Raw genomic sequence first — 19,626 nt, forward strand, 5'->3', positions numbered from 1 at the left:
TTAGAGCAATGCTCCTTCTCACCTTTGCATCTTCTTCCTCTTGTACCTTGGTTTTAAGTTTCAACTCATAAAAGATTAGAGAATTAATAAGAGATTCAATAGGTATAAAATTCAGATCTTTAGCCTCTACAATGGCAGTCACCTTACTCTCTCAATCTTTGGTCAAGGCATTCAAGATTTTTCTGTTTTTCTCACCTAGGGAATATTCCTTTTTCAATACCTCTAAATCCTTAATGAAATCATTGAATCTACAATACATCTTGTCAATATTTTCATGAGATTCCATCTTAAATGATTCATACTTGGTAATTAGGATAGATTTCTTTTGTTCACTTACATTCTCACTCTTTTCATGGATTTCTCTCAATTTTTTCCAAATTTCTTTAACTGACCTACAACCTTTGATCCTAATATACTCATTTGAATCTAAAGTACTAAATAACACATTCACAACATTGGCATTCAAAATAAGGTGGGTTCCATCATCACCAGTCAACTCATTTCTGATTTTTGATTTTGGTCTATGAGTGATTTTATCTATTATGGAGGCATCATATGAGCTTTCATTAACAATAAATTATAGTTCAATATCAATAGATTGCAAGAAAATAGTCATTCTGTGACGGCCCCACCTCCCCCTGGGATGTACCCCAGGGTTCGGCGAGTCACCTGCCTAACTCTCACTAGGACTCACTCACTCACATCAAATAAAATAGGGTGCAACCTCAATAATAAATGAAATAACAGTTCCCAAATTTAGAACATACAAATACATTCATTTCTATCTCAACCATCCATACAATCCCAAATACATCAAAAGATTTAAGTTTCCAATACATTCGACCCTAATCGAGCGACTCGTGCAAGTGCAATTACAAAATTCAAAACAACTAGATTACGCTAGTCTATACACGTGTCACGTCTCGCTCGTACCCCCTGTAAGGAAAACAAATGGCGTGGAATGAGCTAAATCTCAGTGATGTTCCAAATAGCAAATTGCCCATTAAATACAGTAAATATAACATGAGAGTGAAATAGCGAGCATAACAACCCGAGAAAGTGAGCAATAACACTTCATATAGCCAAACAATAAATATTCAGCATTTCACATAAAATGATATAATTGCTCTTGTAAATTGGCTCCACCGTAGCTTGATCGAGTGGTAGTTGACACTCCGTCAACTTTCAAATAAAGTAACTAGTCCAGTAGAACACCGTTTAACTCCAATCTCCGTCCACCAACAAAACCCCTTACCGGACCGAGCTCCACGATAAATACTGGTGGTAATACTCGAGTATACTGATTAATCGAGAAGATAACACTCCACTCGACATCACTAACTACCCAGGGTTCGTTATCTAATTGACCAGACCCTTGTCGGATCGACTCGATTAACTAGCCACAGGGTTTCTGGAATTCCAGACAATATATAATTCATATGCATGTATATCAATTCAATTGAAATCGATGAACAAGAACAAATTTCATTAGGGCAAGTGTGATAAAGTACACTCTTGCCCTATCAGTCCACTTATATAATATGTAATCACATTGGTCATGTATTAAACACAAGTATCAAGTTCAATTTGGTATTCGAAAGTACTCACCAAAAGATGTAGTGCCTTTACAGGTCACGTTCGGGTATCACTCTGGGTTTGGAATCCAAATCTACGATAAAATATTGTTTAAGAATTTTCAAAAGTAATTAAGGTTCGAAACTTGAACGTTTCGTTTAACGAGAATCAAGTAATTGAAACTCATTTAGAAAGTATTTGTAAAACTTATGCTTGCTCTTAAAACTTTGAAAATTTAAAGTAATTATACTTTGAAATACCATTTGAGTCGAAGGAATGGAGAAAATTTGTTTTGAGTAGTCGTTCTTTCATGTTTTCCAAGGGTACAAGTTTCAGCCGAATGTTAACTTATAGACTTGTATGAAACAAAACTTGAATACCCTAAATGATTCAAGTTCGATTCGTTCTTAAACCCCTACTCAAGTCGTGAGTATATCTACTTATCTTTCGAGTGAAAATTTGGGCAACACGCCCTTTGTGTTTACCTATTTTTCAGTCATTTATGATTTCATTGTTTTTCTCATTTCAGCCCCCAAAACACACATAAACAATATCACCAACATAGCCCTTCAATAGGCTCCACAATCATCCAAGTACAACACAAGTATAATAATCCAATCGGAAATCAAGTTTTGAAGGTAAAAGACTAAATGGCAGATTCGATAGCTTATAACATTTTAGTCACAACGAGAGTTACGTTTATCAGATTGGTGTGAATTTTATACCGCTACGAAGGTAAGACAAAGGGCTATAACTTTCATGAAAACCACTTAGTTCACAATTGATCTAGGTCAAAAGTACAGATTACAGAACCAAAATTTTATTGTCAATATGGTTGTCAGTACTGAATTCAAATGACAATAACTCAGGCGACACAATTCCGTTTGAGGTGTTTTTAGCTGCGTTGCTAAGCTGAAACATAAGGCTACAAGTTTCATGTTTTGGTCAAAGACTAATTTGATACGGATCAAGATGAAAAAATGCAGCCAGAATAGGGAAATGTTAAAACTATCCACAAAACTATACCTATGGCAGCAAGGATAATTTTGTCATTTCATGTGTTACAGTACTTGGATTGAGATGAAATTTTACAGGTAGCTATAAAACATTATTTTCTATAACTTTCATGTTTTAATCTAAGACTGATTTGGCCTCCATCATGCCCGACTGATCATGGTCAGAACAGGGTAATACAAAACCAAAAAATTGGAATTCATGCATTCAAGTGCTAATTCTCACAATTTTAGCTTGAAACACTACTTCACCTCCTTATCTAAGCTTATTCACATCATATTCTATCTAAACAAGAAGAAATATAGCTGAACAAGTAAAAATTCTAACTCACAAATTCTCCATAATCATCAAAACTACTTGCATAACTATCAATTAACCAAGAATATGAGTTGTGTTGCAACTTAAGCAAGATTAAGGGAAATAAAGATGATGGACAACCAATATACCTCACTCAGATGCTTGAAAGAGATATCCACCACCTCTCCTTGTAAAGTTTTAGCACACCAAACTTCCCAAGTGCTCAAAGAAAGGATTAATCGGTTTAGTTTCTTGATTTTTCACTCAAACAAGATGGATTCAAGGTGAAAGTTGGAGTTTTCTCTCTTGTGTTTTTCTCCCCTCAAAATTTCGTCCAACAAGCCAAAAATGGTGAAGAAATGAGATTAATTTGATTATAAGATGATAGAAAATTAATTGGTCAAACAACCATTGAATGGTTGCCACTTGTCACCTTAGGATTCAATCTCATTTTTTTTCTTTTCTTTCCTTTTCCTTAGTCAACAAAGATGGCTGGCTTAAGGGGTAATATAGGGCTGATTAGTCAAGTAAAAACAAGGGGATTAAGGTAATAAAGTGGTGGTCAAGTGGTGTATTCCATCGGTAGAGAACGGTACCCGTCGGTTCCAACCGTTTTTTCTTAAATCGCGTATACTAGTGTTTTAATGTATAATTCACTCACTTAGTGTTAGCACTTCTAATCACACATCACACATTTAATATCATCTAAAACTCACTCTTAATCACTAAATTTAATACACACACCGTACCAATTACTCATATTACGAAAAGACGTAAAAATCCTAATTTATCGTAACAATAAAAGTAAAAAGGAAACCCTTATTTCTATGATTATTTGTAACTATTGGAGAAGTGAATGTGTAGTAAAGTTATTGTAAAGTAATAAATTCCAAATTAAGGGAATTTTAAGAAAAATATAAGGAAATTTACAAGTCTTCACACATTCTCTCTTTCCAACTCACATAATTTGATCCATTAAACATTGGGGGTCAAGTGACAGATTGTTCTTCAAAAAACATTGTATTGTTGGTTGTCATTTTACTCCAAAACCGTTTGAGTTTAATTTCAAGGAAACCATGCTCTAATACCAATTGTTAGGATCGAAGACAACCTAAGAGGGGGTTTGAATTAGGTTAATTAAAAATCAATCAGGTTATGAGACACTTTTTGGCTCAATATGAAATTTATTCTCTTTTCTAGATGACCACTCAATGGAATAGTTAATAAGAAAACAAAATTGTTTGTGAGTAGAGGAGATGAGCAATTTTTATATGCAAGACAGTAAGTAATAGGGAAAGAATAGCAAACCAAATTCCAAATTCCTCTTGAACTTACTTTATAGAGTAAGTTTCTTCAAGTTGATCAATTACAACCAATCTTTATGTACAAATGGAAGGATCACTTCCTCCTTGCCCCAAGCTACACTTGGTCAAATTAAGAAGTTTTACTATCACTCGGATAACCCTCACAAAACTACACTATTAAAGTATGTTTCTCACACAAGAAAAGCTTCTACTTGTTTCACACAACTAAGAGTACAAATCTTCTTTATAGAGTATTTTCTCACTAAAATCACTCTTGATCTTTTGTAGTCTCAATGTGCCAAAGTTCTTTAAAAGTTGTTGGCCATGCACTATTTATATGGGACTAAAAAGTGTCCCATTAATACTTCCAACGAATAAAAAACAGCTGAAGAGTCAACTAGCCGTTGGGTGTGTCGGACGTCTGGTCCGTCTGAATTTCACTTCCGACAGTAAGCAGTGAGCTTGAGAGAAATACTTTAATTCTATTGGACATCCGGTGTCTCTGGTATTTGCATCCGACAACAAATGATCATTTTAAGAAATCTTCTTTAGTTCTTTCGGACGTCTGGCACCTACAATGCTTTGTGTCCAAAGTTTTGCAAACTCTATCGGACGGCCGGTGCTCTTATGATTAGCGTCCGAACGAGGTCAGTGAGCTTAGAAGGAATGTCTTAATTCCTTCGGACGTCCGATGGTGGAGTTCTTCATGCGTCCAATGTTGCGCAATGATTATCGGATGTCCAATCCAATCTTCTCGAGTGTCCGACAGCTTTCAGCACTCTATGTCTCTTTCAATTGTACTTAATTTTTAAACCTGATTTGCTTCATTGCTGAAAAGATCTTTTAGGAGATATTAGTAACATCCATTTGTTTTGTAAACATCAAAAGCTATGGACTAAGATTAACAGTTTTGGAGTGAAAAGAGAGCATTTGGACCCAAGAAACATGAGTAACCAAAGAGTTCCTCATTTTATTTCATGGCTAGAAATTTCCAGCACCAAAACAGTGAAGAAAAATAAAGTAGTTCACCTCTTTAAGTTATGATATTCACTCCAATTTAACCCCCATTGTAGTTCAAGATTTTAGCAAGTGAAATGAGCAAGATTGAGTCCAAAAGACCACCAAACCAAAGGATTTTAAGGCTAAAAGATAGCAGGGTACACAGCTGCCCTGCCTATTAGAAATTTTCAGCAATGAAACAAGTACAATCAAGAGGTTTTCACCTTCCAAAATGCATGGTTTTCACTCAAGTTCAACACTCCAAAGTCTTAACCAATGTTTGGAACAAGATTTGGTCAAAACTCATCATGAAAAGGTTGAGGAAAAATAAGGTAAAATGCATCACTATCAACTCGGCCAACAAGAAAAATTGTAACCCTAAAAATCAGAGGAAATCACTAACAAAAACCCTCCATTTCATCTAAAATTCAACACATAAGTAAATGTTAAAGGTTTACCAAGTATCTTAGGCAAATTTACCACAAAAATCACTCCACAATCAAAGGAAACCAAGATGATTCCAAATCGGACAACATTTCCCTTATTTCTCCTTAAATTTTCCTCCGAATTCAACGCTTAACTTCATGGCAAATCCACCTTAAACAAGACCTCAAGTTATAAGTTATAAGAGGTACTTATTCTAGGCCATAAATCTAACCAAATTGGACATAAAACGAGCTCTTATACTATCATACCAATGTTGGAAAAATGTAAACCCTAAGCCGAAATTCATAACCACAAGTTAGAAATTTCTATAATGAAGCTAAAAACGCATATAAAAGCTGGAAAAACCACATGGCAAGGCTAATAGGTCATAACAAAGCTGAAATTAGCATATCAAAGTTGGAAATTTCGATTTACTACACAAACTATGAAATTTTCCATAGAATCTACCATAATCAACTCTTAAATCTACTCAAGTGCAAGATAAAAGAGAAAAGATGGTTTCTAGACATAAATACCTTTCAACCCTATGAAGAAATGCAACCAAGAGCTTTTTTTTCCCAAATCTCTCCACAAAAACCTTTCTTCCTACCTTGATACAACATGCTATGGATTGAATTTGGATTGTAAGATGAATTTCTCAAAGATTCAAGCAAGAAATCAAGTTGTAATTTGGAGTTTCTTTTCTCTATTTTCTTCCTAAGGTGTTCGGTCAAGAGGGGAGAAGAACTAAAGGAATTTTGTCCAATTTTTCAAGAGAAAGACCAAGACTAGTCTTGGTCAAAGTTAGCTTGGATGGCGACAAGTGGCATGCTTGGGTTTATACTTATCCTGTTGTCTTTCCTTTGTCTCTCATCACTAATCCATATTGATTTTCTCTAATTCACTCTTAGCACTTCTAATCACATAAACCCTCTTATAAAAATACCCTTTTTATCACTAAATTTACTACGCACCTCACTAGTGGATTCTACTTCCAAAATGTACTATTAACTTAACATACACTAACTTATCGAGGAAAAATGATAAAAAAAAAATCTTGACTTACTTATAAAAATATCTAAGAAATTAAAACAATAAAGTAAAGTAAAGAAAATGTATTCAAAAAAATAAAATAAAATATAAAATAATTTTCGAGTCCTCACATTTCCTCTGTAGAGCTTCACCCAAACTCAAGATAGACATAAATACACCACAAAACTCATAAACATAGTAATTCATAAATTAACAATAAGTTTAGGGACACTCAGCATCCAAGTATATATTTTTTTGTTTTGAAATTTCTCTCCTCTCTTGACGTGATTTATCCAAGAGCACCTAATTTAATAAGGGAAAAACAATTAATTCATAAGTCAAACTAAATTTACTATCCTAGCAAAACCTAAAAATTTTAATAGTAGCTCTACTAATTGGTATGTTTCCACAAATAATTGAAATTCAATTTCTTGATCTGTATCTTCAATTTTTGGAAACTTATAAAGTTCTTCCACCAAACCCTGATCAATAAACCTACAAAAACCTTCAAATTGTATCTGATTAAATCCAGGTATTGTAGGCATTCCCTCATTTCCATCCCCAAGCACTTTTAATTTCCCATTTATCAAAAAATCCCACCTCCGTTTGATTAATTATTTAAATAATATATGCGCGTGTGTGTGTGTGGTTTGCCACTGCCATGTTGATTTTGACTTGTTGTTTTTGTAAGTTTCTCTGATTATTTTATTTATGTAAATGTGTATTTTCATTTTGCTATGTTTTCTAATTCTTTGCTTTTCCTTTATCAATTGATATTTCCCTATACTGGGGAGAGGATTGAGTTGGGGGTAAAGGGGGAAGGGTGACAAGTGAGAGGTCTTGAATTTCAAGATCTCCCACTTACCGAAAAGAAATACCGGTTAGAAGCAAGGAATAGCCCTACATACGTCCAGAATATACATATGCATGCCAGTCATTCATGTGTATATATATATATATATATATATATATATATAGACACATACACATATATCGGTTTCCTCTTTTCCTCTTCCTTTCTTCAAGGTGTTAACCAAGTTCATCACCATTATCATTTGATCCCTTATTTATATAGTTCAATTGCCTATCCAATTTTCTTTGAATACTTAGTTATGTTTATGAGATTGCTAAGATACTTCTTCAAGAACAGAAAATCTGCTTAAGCATATACAACTAAATTTATAACTCAAGTTATTTGATTACTTAGTGCATTAGGTGTAGTTATTTTTCATTCATACGAGTATCAACAAGAACTTAATAACAAATTTCATATTTAAAATATAATTAAAGACTTAAAGATAGTGACCATACCTCTCCATTTGTTCTCCACCACCTTTCTTTCCTAGTTCCAAGAATTCTTGCAAGTCATTTCTTGACTCTTCTCTTTTATTTCCTTTCTATGTTTATAAGTTTTATAACTTGACAATGAAGACTAGTTTCCTTGTATGCCTATTCAATGAGTTATAATACACACACACATATAGGCAGAGTCAAGACCCTATAGTAAGTGAATCAAATTTTAATATAGTAAAACTTTCTTTTGATAGTAGAGTACAACCTTTACAAAGCAAAAACTATATTATAAAATTGAAATAGTAAAAACCTCTGTTTTTAAACTCGAACCGGGCCGTCCGGTTCGATCGGTTGAACCGAGAACCGGCTAGTTCTCCGGTCCGAGTTAGTATACAAAACCGGATGAAAGAAAACTAGGTCAAAATCGGTCAAAAGGCCGGTTTGACCGTGAATTGGTAAAACCCAAAAAACCCGGGTTTTTTGCTATTCTCTATTTTTGTTGAATTTTAATTTTTTTCTTGGACCTTTTTATATTTTCCTAAATGACTAACAGCAACACCAACTCTAAAAGCTTAAAATTTGGTAAAATTTTTAACAAATCCAAAATCAAACAAAAAATAAAAGAAAACATGTATGAAAGGATTAGAAGAAAAGAAGAAGAGATCTAGAAATCTCACATGAGAAATGGTGAAAAGATCTAAAATAAAAAATGGTAAAAGGGAATATAAGAGAAAGAGAAGAGGAAGAGAGTTTAAAAGAAATAAAAAGAAACCATTAGAAAAAGGAAAAAAAAAAAAGCACAAAGCAAACACATGACCTTGACACTGTGATGCGGGACTGGAACGCAGAAAGCTTTGACGGTGGACTGGCAAAGAAGAAGCAACGAGTGGAAGAAACAAGAAGAATCCTTTATAAGTTAAAAACTTTTCTCATCTTATATTTTGACCCCTCAATATTTTAAATAATCATAATTACACACATAGAATTCTTTTATTACTCATTTGCAACCTTACTTTTTTGCATTTTTACAATGATTCATATTTTCATTCTGGATTCATCATTTTATGGAATTAGAGACTCATTAATGTTATTATATCTTACTTAAAAAAGTTTCATCAAAGTATTTGTATACTTTTTCATTAATTTGGCCCCTTAATATATAGAACATATGGGGAAAGATTGAAATTACTATGAGTACATATTTATTCTATTTATTTTATTTTATATAATTAAAATATATATTTATGACGTCATCCGGTTCGACCCCGAACTTAACCGGTCGAACCCATTGACCTCTGACCCCTAAGCTCTGCCGAGTCATTGCTCGGTCTGAGTTTCAAAACACAAGTAAAAACACCTAATATTACATACAAATTATTATTGTCCCCTATGAATACTTATCTTTTGAAATCGTTGCAAAATCAATTCATCTTCAATTTTGTTAAATACATCATTTTCAATGTAAGTAATTGAAGCCCTTGCCATTAATTTGATCTTCTATAGGTATCTTTTATGAAATTTATCCATAGCATGTTATAAATAAAAATCATAATAACTTAATTTCATTTTATAAATAAAAAATTTAGCATCCAATTGGAAAACATAATTTTAAGGTTGAGCACAGATATATACACTATTAAATATTCAAATGTATGATCAAAGCTAGTTTAAGCGTCACTTGTGAGATAAACCTACTAAAGTATATGACAATAGACCATTTCTATAGTTCAAAGGATTTTTCAATACATTATCTCACTTTAATGAGCATGTAAATTATAATAACGACAGCATAACTACTTTTTTAAAATCATTTTATTGTTCCTAATCCATGTTAGAATCAACCATTGAACCCATTTGATATTCAAGTATGTTCAGTAATCCTTAATCAAAATTCAACCTACTCTATCCTTAAAATTGGAAACATATTCATAATTTCTAATATAGATTCAAAATATCTAATTTACAAAGTAAATAAAAAATATTTATTAAAAAGCCAAAAAAAAAAACCAACTTTAACAGAAGAAGTGAACAAGAGATGAAAATCTAAATAAACAATATAAAAAGGGAAAAAAATAAGAATCAATACAAAGATATGTGCAATGCTAAGTAGAGCATCAGTGGGAGAAACCGGTAAAGCTTCAATGACAGAGCTACAACAGGAAAATTAGATCACTTTTAGTTGATTTATTAGAGTAGCAGTCACTATCCCACTTCTGAGTCATATCTTATTTCTGTGCTAGAAAACTATCCCTTTCAGAGTACTATTTTGAAAATTTCCTCCAAACTTGTTAATTGGATTTTGACCCCAATGTCCATTTTTGGTTAGAGTCAAATAGTAACATCATTACATAATACATATGGGTCTTTAAAAATTAAGTGGGGTCATTTGACCACCCCTGAGCCATGTCATAGACCCACTTGAAACCATGTGGCTCTGTTAGTGTGTATGCATATGTGTATAATTGTGTGTGTGTGTATAATTGTGTGTATGTATGTTTGTATCTATATGTATATGTATATATAATACATGGTTCTTAGTAGTGAAGGTGCTACCTGCTGCTTGATTTTGGGGATAAAAATCTTAACGTGTTTGTTGTTGAGATAAGTCCCATGGCTTTGTTTTGTCCCTGCATTTTTTTTATCCTTTTCATTTTACTTTTTTAAAGTGTACCCTAGTCCTTAAAATTGTCAATTATTTACCTAAGCCCCTGCATTCAATTTATGGTTTAATACCAAAAGTCCTGAACATATCAATTCATTAGTATGCGTACCCTCACAACTTTTGTGTGATAGGTTCATGTTCTTTTTTTAGAAATATGAATGACAATTTTATCAAAACAAAAGTTCTTATACTAACAAAAGAAGATTAAAACATATTCACAAAGGGTTCATGTTGTCTAAGCGAATAGTAAATTTCACATTTATTATATTTACCCATGACTTATTTACAAGTATGTACTAGCAATAATTAACAATTCATATATAACTATTTTTTCTAAAAGTCCAAATATTGCTTAGAGATGTTAAACTATTGTTGTTGATTATCAACCCTGTCTTTTCTTATAGGTAAAGTTATAATGCAAAAGTTATAACAATCCAAGGTATGAATAAAATAACAGATTAAAAATTGATCTCAGTATACTGAGCTTTCACTAGACTAAAATACTTATGCATTACTCGAAGATAAGAAAAATTAATAGCAAGATCAAACCTCCAAGGCCATACAATTCTTCTACACTTGTTGCATTGGATGATAATTAAATTTATTATAATATGAATAACTTTTACTTGCTCATAATATATTTTATTCATTGCCTACTGCACTTAATTACATCATCATTAAATTTAAATGTTCTCCTTTTTCAGACTATATTTACAAGATACATAGCAACCTAACAAGTTAGAAAACCTAAATAAATCTTATTTGTTATATTCTTTTTAACAAATTATTACTATATTAATAGCAAATTAAATATTGATAACCATGGCCATCATGCATAATTTGATTAAATTTCTCACTAGCAAATAACCATAAAAATTAATTTTATATAGATTAAATAACTAACATTTATTCCAAATGTATGCAACCAAGTAGAATCAAGAATGTTATTAATCTCATCTCTTATCGTAAATTACTTAAGATTTCGATCGAACTCAATTATGGATAATGCATTAATTTTTTAAAGATCGTGCTTTTTTTTATATGCACTTAGGGTTTTTTATTAATATAAAAATATATTTGCCAATAAAACCTAGCCTAATTGATAGGACGTTTCACTTGTAATCAAATCGTTTTGGGTTCGAGTCTTCAAGAAAGTAAGAAACTATTATTAATCCTCTTAAAAAAATAGTAATAGATTTACTTGAATATCATATAGAGTTGCCTTGTTACAACTTAGTTATATACATAAATAAAAGTGTTTAAGTCAATACTACAGCAAAAAAATTTATTTTTTATACATTATAGTTGTATCATGTGATTCATATTGATGTACATGTGGTTATTCATATTGAAGCATGCAAAGGTAATTCAATTTAAGAATATAGAAATATTTTTTTCTTATTGATTATTTGTATATAATATTTTATAACAGAGGTCAACATATAATATAAACTTGAGAAATAGACAAAAATAAATTAGAATAACAATCAGCTGTTAAAAATAAGAAAAGAGATATTTATTGTAAATAATGAAGAAAACAAGGCAAAAGAATCAACAAGAGAAAAAATATTTGATCATAAGATCCAAAAATTTTTATAATTTTGACCACTTTGCACTTTCTTATGATTACAATATTGTATTACATGACTATATGAAATGAATGTGGATATAACCTTTCATTCAATAATTAATAAGCATAATTTAGTAAATAGTAATAGTAAATCCTACTATATATTACTTTTCTTCTTAAAAAATTTTCTTACACTATTACTTTTTATTATTGGTTTAGATTTCAACTTCTTTTTCAAGAAAAACATATGCAAAAAATATACAAATTCCTTCATGGAGTACTGAATTTTTTTTTGGCAATTATTTTCATTCTATGTTTTAATACTAATTTTTTTCAAACAATGCTAGATTTTAACAAATCAAAATAATTAATAGAAATTTCCCCAATTATATTAAAAATTCAATTTTTATTGATAAAAAATAGGGGATTTGATCGTTCAGAAATTCATAAATGTCCTTAGTGTATATTTTTTGACACGCTAAAGTAGGTCGCAATTTTGTCTTTTTTTTTAAAACTTATTTAACTTATGAAAGCAATAAATTGAGTTAAGCTTCTTTCTCAAATTTTATTAGATTTAAAGGATAAAAGAAAAATGAGAAAAAAGGGGTTTCTAAGGGTAATTTCCTTTGTCTTGTTTACAATAATAAGTTAAATATTTCTTTTAAAAGGAAAAAAGAAAAAGAAAATTCACACATATACATCATATTCTTCTACTTTTAAAGGATAAACATTTACTAATGATATGTGTCGAACGTGCATTTTGCGTTAGGCGTGTATTTAAAAAATTTACAAACTATTTGGCTCACAATAAATTTAGTGTCATACATCATATCCTGGATTCTATTGAGACACTTTGTTTTATATTACTTATTGTTATTGTTTCAGAAATATACCACTTAAACATGGATGTAGGATTTTGATCAATTAGTAAAACAATCAATTAATAGCAATTCAAAATATTATTAACACATTAATTATAGTAGTAATAGTATTTCATCACATATTATTTTTGTAACATAAATGGCAAAAGTGCCATACGTGCCTAATATTTCTATAAGGAATTTCCCTTCATCTCGCATGTCTTATGGTAGTTCAGTTTTTAGATGAATGGCTTTTAATTTATTTGTCTATTACCGTATTTTATCTGATATGAGTTGGAAGTACCGTCCTTTCAGTAAAGTTGGCTATTTTCCTTTTTTATGCCTTCCTTCTCTCAATTTCCTTCATCCCAACTAACTAGTTACAGGATTGATCCCTTGACCGATTAGTGGAAAAGGGTTTTAACCACCTTCCTTATTGACTAATCCAAACTACAGGTTGCCTCTTTTTTCTTTTAGTTGTATGTTTATGATTTAGTCATCTTGCTAATTATTTATTAATAAAATCTGTATGTTGGAATTTTGTGTGTTTGCTTTCTTTTTTTATTTGAATTTTATTGATTTTAAGTTTTTCTTTTTGTAAAAAATTAAATCATGTCTTATGTCAATTATGAGTTTTTGTGCTCTAATAAGATTTTTTTATTAATTTTTTATTAATGAGTTTTTTCTTATGAGTTTTATATTAGTTATAAGATTTTTTGTGCTCAATATGTCTTACATCAATTTGATTTTTGATTATGGCATCTAACGCTTGAGATGCTTAGTTCCACGATTAATGATCATCATGATTTGTTTTTAAATATTTTTTTATTTTGGGGCATTAGGAAGGCATTTCTATTTCATTGGTCTACCTCAAGTTATGATACTTAATATGTTGGCTCTTAAGATAGACTAGACTATTTAGGGTGGATCATAAAGCATTATATTGATATATTTTCTTTGAATTCTTTGTATTGTTGATTGTTAATTTTGCTAATAATGATTTTTACTTTGACGGAGGTGTTATAAGTGTTGTATGTCTTAGTTCTACGTAGTAAGAAAGAAAAGAAAGCAATTACTGTGTTATCAGTTCAGGAGACGATCATTTCCTTTGATATTTGCAATATATTCATTAAGAAGCTTGATATAATAGAGCAAATGTGTTAATTTTAGAACGAAACCTACCACCACATTAATGAGACATTAGCATGTATTTAATTAGTTTACATTGTTTGGGTATATGCATTCTATGTTTATATGGTACTCTTTTGTCTTAGTCTATCAAACAAAGATTGTACATGTGAAAGAATTTAGAAATTTATATTTTTGTAATTTGAATCCTTTATTGATAGTTCTTGATTGAAAACCTTAAATAAATGATTTGACAATACTAGGAGAAAAACAACATGAATCATCAACTGGGTCACTGCTTCATTATTAGATCCACAAAAAATTCACCGACTTTGACTAGTTTGGACCTTGTTAAGAGTGTAAATTAGAATTAGATAAAAATAGACACACAACTTTATCAATTTCTTATTCCATAATTACTAAACATAAATTAAAAATAGTAAAAGCAAATCTTGCTACATATTGGATTTCTTCTTATAAAAAGTTGTCCTTTCCTCAATATTACATTTTATTATTGGTTGAAAATTACTTTCGTATTTGAGAGAAAATTTGGAGAAGGTATACAAATCTTGTAACTGATTAATATATTCTTTGAAGTTATAGTGATAAATTGTAGTTTACTATTATCCAAATATTACATTTAACAAATCCTCACAACTAACGTAACTTTCTTTTAATATGCAACTATTCCTACTATGATTCAACTTGCAATAGGGGCAAGAAGGAACATTTGATAGTTTAGAAAATTAGGTTTGCCTTTTCATCGTACTTATTGCTGAGATATTCAAAAAATCTATTTTTGCGTCCTTTTATGATTAGCTTATGAAAGCAATAAACTTAGTTCAGGTTCTTACTCAAATTTAGTGGCAATACCTTTCTTTATCGATCAACCTAAAATGTGTTGTATTTTTCCCTTTCTTTTCTTCTTATACATGGGTTTTACCTTTAAACCTAGAAAAGATTATCAAATTCCTTCTTCAATTCTGACCTTGTTTTTCTCGCTCTTCTTTGCCTTCTGAGTCTTCCTGAATTCTGGGAAAACAAATGATAGCATTCCAGATTTGAACTGTTCAATAATAGGTTTTAACTCCTTCTTAATGAGCTCATAATCCGAGTCTTAGTCAGCTAGTTATTCTTTACAAAGTACAAAGTCAATGAATTGTTGTGTTAATCCCATTAATTCTCGATATGTATGCCTCAACTCAAAATTTGGGTAATATTTGAAACCCATCTCATGCCTTCCTTCCTATCAGACTCAACTAGAAATTTGTCATAGACTAAATTTACCCTTTTCCTCATTTGCTAGCTCAATGCCTTTATAGATGGCATCAACCTTAACTTTGTGGGAGTCAAATCTTTCCCAAGGTTTGATAATTTTACTCACCATTATACCAACAACATATCGCCTTTTTCATTCCATATCACAATCACATATGATATCTTGCGTGAACATGAGTCAAAATTAGCATCCACTGAAAATTGAGGAAAAAAATTTGTTGTGGGTGATTTTCTTTGTTTTATCTATAAAAAAAAACATGCATGAGCACCAAAATCTATTTATTTTTAAAAGAGAGAACATATACAAATGGCGTGCATTGAACGTGCATCCAAGAAGTTTTGAAACTCGATCCGACTCTTAAAAAGCAATAATAAAGAAGATACTCTTAAAAAGCTTTAGGAAAGAAAAACAAGAGCTCAACAATTGTGCCTTGATTCCATACAGGAAGTATGGAATGTGGATTCTTCCTCAACCAGGAGTTAGGAATCTACAGAAAAAACCATACTAAAATACAGCCTGCTAATATTTTGCTAATTTTTAGAGGAAAAATTTAAACTTACATCAAAATAAGGATCTCTTTGCAAGTCTATTTGCATCTATTGAGAACATTAAAAATGTATAGTGAAAATGCAATCATCAGAACATAAATAAAGCAGATACATAATGGGTAGAGATAAGTCGCCCTATGCATCTCTTCTTCCAAGTTATATTCCCGGTACAGAATAGAGAAAAGAAAATCACCTCTGCGAGCCATACTATCTTTCAAAAAAGACATTTCCAGAAAAATGGCGCTCTAGGTAAGATGCAATGCTGGGGCTGAGAGGAAGGAAATTACTTAAACCCTAAACCCTAAGACTCGATCAATAATATCTTGGATTCCATTGCAACATTCTATTTCATACTTTGTTTGGTTTGAGTATCTACCAATTAAATGTGAATATAAAACTTGTGGCCAATTCGACAAAATAAAGTATTGCACATTTATAAACTATTGTATTTGTAGTACTTCATCATATTTTATTTTTTTTAATATAAATAGTAAAGGATATTTATAGATGCCATATAGCACTAGATCTTGACAACACTGATTAATCATAAGTTAATCAACGTAAACCAAATTTCAATTTAAACATTAACTTTATTTACATTTTCATAATATTTTACAATAGAGATAAATATTTCGTATATGTTCAACAAATAGACAAAAGAAATTGAATAATAGTTAGCTATTAGAAAAAACAAAAGAGATATTTTTTCGTATGTTTTGAGTACCTACCAATTACATGTGAATATAAAACTTGTGGCCAATTCGACAAAATAAAGTATTGCACATTTATAAAATATTGTATTTATAGCACTTCATCATATTTTATTTTTTTAATATAAGTAGTAAAAGATATTTATAGATGCCATATAGCACTAGATCTTGACAACACTGATTAATCATAAGTTAATCAACGCAAACCAAATTTCAATTTAGAGATTAACTTTATTTACATTTTCATAATATTTTACAATAGAGATAAATATTTCATATATGTTCAACAAATAGACAAATGAAATTGAATAATAGTTAGCTATTAGAAAAACAAAAAGTGGTATTTATTGTAAAGAATGAAGAAGATAGGCAAAAGAATCAATAATCAAAACAACATTTTATGATAAGATCCAAAAATTAGATGAAAACTTTTTTTTTTATATAAATGAACAACTAGCCAACGAATTGCTTTCATGTAGATTATAATAAATACTAAGTACTTCAAAAAATATGCCAACAAAGTGAAATAAAAATAGTTACTAGTATCTCTTATAAAAGAGCAATTCAAAAATTTGATCAATTTAAAATTTAAGCATAGGATATTTTAAAATTTGTAGCTAATTATTTTGAAATCATTTGAAGTGATTATTGAAAAGAATAATAGGTTTGACCAAAAAGTGGTGAAATGGACAAAAATTGGTGGAAGAAGGGTTGATAAGAAAAGAAAAATTACGACAATTGTAAATAGACGATCTATGTGGCAATGAGATTGGCACGAGATGAAGAGGGATGCTGTGACAAAGAAAATATTTATTTCATAGTTTAACTGTGTATACATTATTCACCTATTATATTTACGAAGGTATAGAAATAGTACTCATAATTTAATTATTTTGCACTTTTCTACAATTTTTGTACATAGTTTTAATCATTAGGTAATTTTAGACCATTAGATGGATTGATAAATATTGCAAATAAAACAATTTGCCAACAATTCTTTTAAAACCATTTTAATATTGAATAAAGTAGTGTACTCATTGAAAACATTTAGTTATTTTAAAAATCTATAATACATTTTGAAAATGCTAATATCGTTACAAAAAATTTCGCACTATTTTTTGGTATCATACTCTCAAGTTAAGTTTACTATTAGATTGTGAAATAAGTGTCTCAAACCCTTAGATTGTACTAACTTGAATCATTTAAATTTTGAAATATTATTATCACTAAAAGATAAAAATTAAGGGAATGACTCCTTAAAGGACCATAAATTTTTTTTATTATTGCAACTCTATTATTGACTAATACATGTCATTAATTGAAAATTTTGTAATACTATATATAGCTATTATATGAGTTTTTAATAGCAGTAATACTTGTGATAATTTTGAGTTTATATGTCTTTTAAAATACCGCTAATTAAACTTTTCCTCACACTTTCCAATGCCACTACAATTTCATAAAATTAAAAAATATAACTAAATAAAGATTAATTTTTCAATTTTATGCATCGATAGTTTGATCAAAAAGTATCAAATTACAAACATCTAATGAACATTAAATAAGAACTACAAAATCAACAAACAAATTTCTAAAATTATAATCTGACATTAAAGTCATTTTCACTTCATTAAAATTCAATTTCTTTATAGTAGACATGTGTTAGATAGGAATGCTACCAATAAAGAGCAAAATTTTGATGGATTAACTTTTTATACACTCACAATATAGTGAATTTTTTACACTAACGGCTATGGATGTGTGCCAAATATACATGATTTGAATTTCAAATTTAAATTCATGTTATGTGGCATGATCTAAATCTACTAGTGTGAAAAAAATTATACACTAAACTTACCCAATCTTGACTGGTTGGTCCAAATGCTAGCATTAACATGAAAAGTAACAAAAGTATTAACGTTAAAATTCATTCATTCAAATAGGAAACAAAAATTTTGCATTGTATATTTTGTTTCTAGCAAAGCAGTATAATTTCTCTTAAACGATGGGATGTACATTTACAAAAATTTGAATCTTAAAATATCTAACAGAAATCAATTACTACAACTAATCAATGCAGTTTCATTCTCTACTTATATTTAAAAACTTAAAAACTATGTAAAGAATCATAATGTACTGTCAGTATTCCCAATAGGATACCTAATGAAGTATATGTAACATAGTTTGGAAGTAACAGATAAGTCAAAGGAAATTTTACTCTTTTTACATATAGTCAAAAGAGGCTTCAGCCTCTTCAACTTTTATCAGTCCGCCTCTTCAACTTTTATCATCCCTTCCGTGCTGTATATCACATGACTGAAGTTTTGTCTCATGAAACATGCTTATTTAGTGCAGTCGTCTACTGGTTTGCACCACTTAACTGTATACTTCTCTTGCTTCAATAGAGGACCACGTGGACAGGCAACACGTTAGATCCATTGGTTTATTCTTCAGACATCATGAAATTCAGACTTTTAAAACTGATGTCTTTCAGACAAATCCAGCGGTTATTACTTTAAATGCTCATTTAACAATGTCAATCTATCAAATCATTAAGTGCTCGTTTCTAACAACTACCCCCAAGATCATTTGGCAATAGTTTCATCCTACATGCCTTTTTATCATCAATTTGTTAATGTCAAACCTTTTTCCCTTCCTTCTGGTTGTACAGTAGTACCCATCATATTGGGGTTTCCTCCAATTACTCCTGGATGATGAATTTTTTTCCCATTTGTTTGTTGCCTTCTCAACATTCATCCTTAGTCAGGTTATAAGAGTAATTTGATATGGAGGTAATGGTGAAACTTATAGCAGGTTTTCATGACTAGTTATTTTACTACTTATATGCCTGCTATTTGATTTGATTAGTGATGGCTAGTCTAGTTGAAGTATACATTTATGTGGCAGAGGCAACTGTTACTATATTATT

Source organism: Coffea arabica, chromosome 5c (genome assembly GCF_036785885.1).
Source record: "Coffea arabica cultivar ET-39 chromosome 5c, Coffea Arabica ET-39 HiFi, whole genome shotgun sequence".
NCBI lineage: Eukaryota > Viridiplantae > Streptophyta > Magnoliopsida > Gentianales > Rubiaceae > Coffea > Coffea arabica.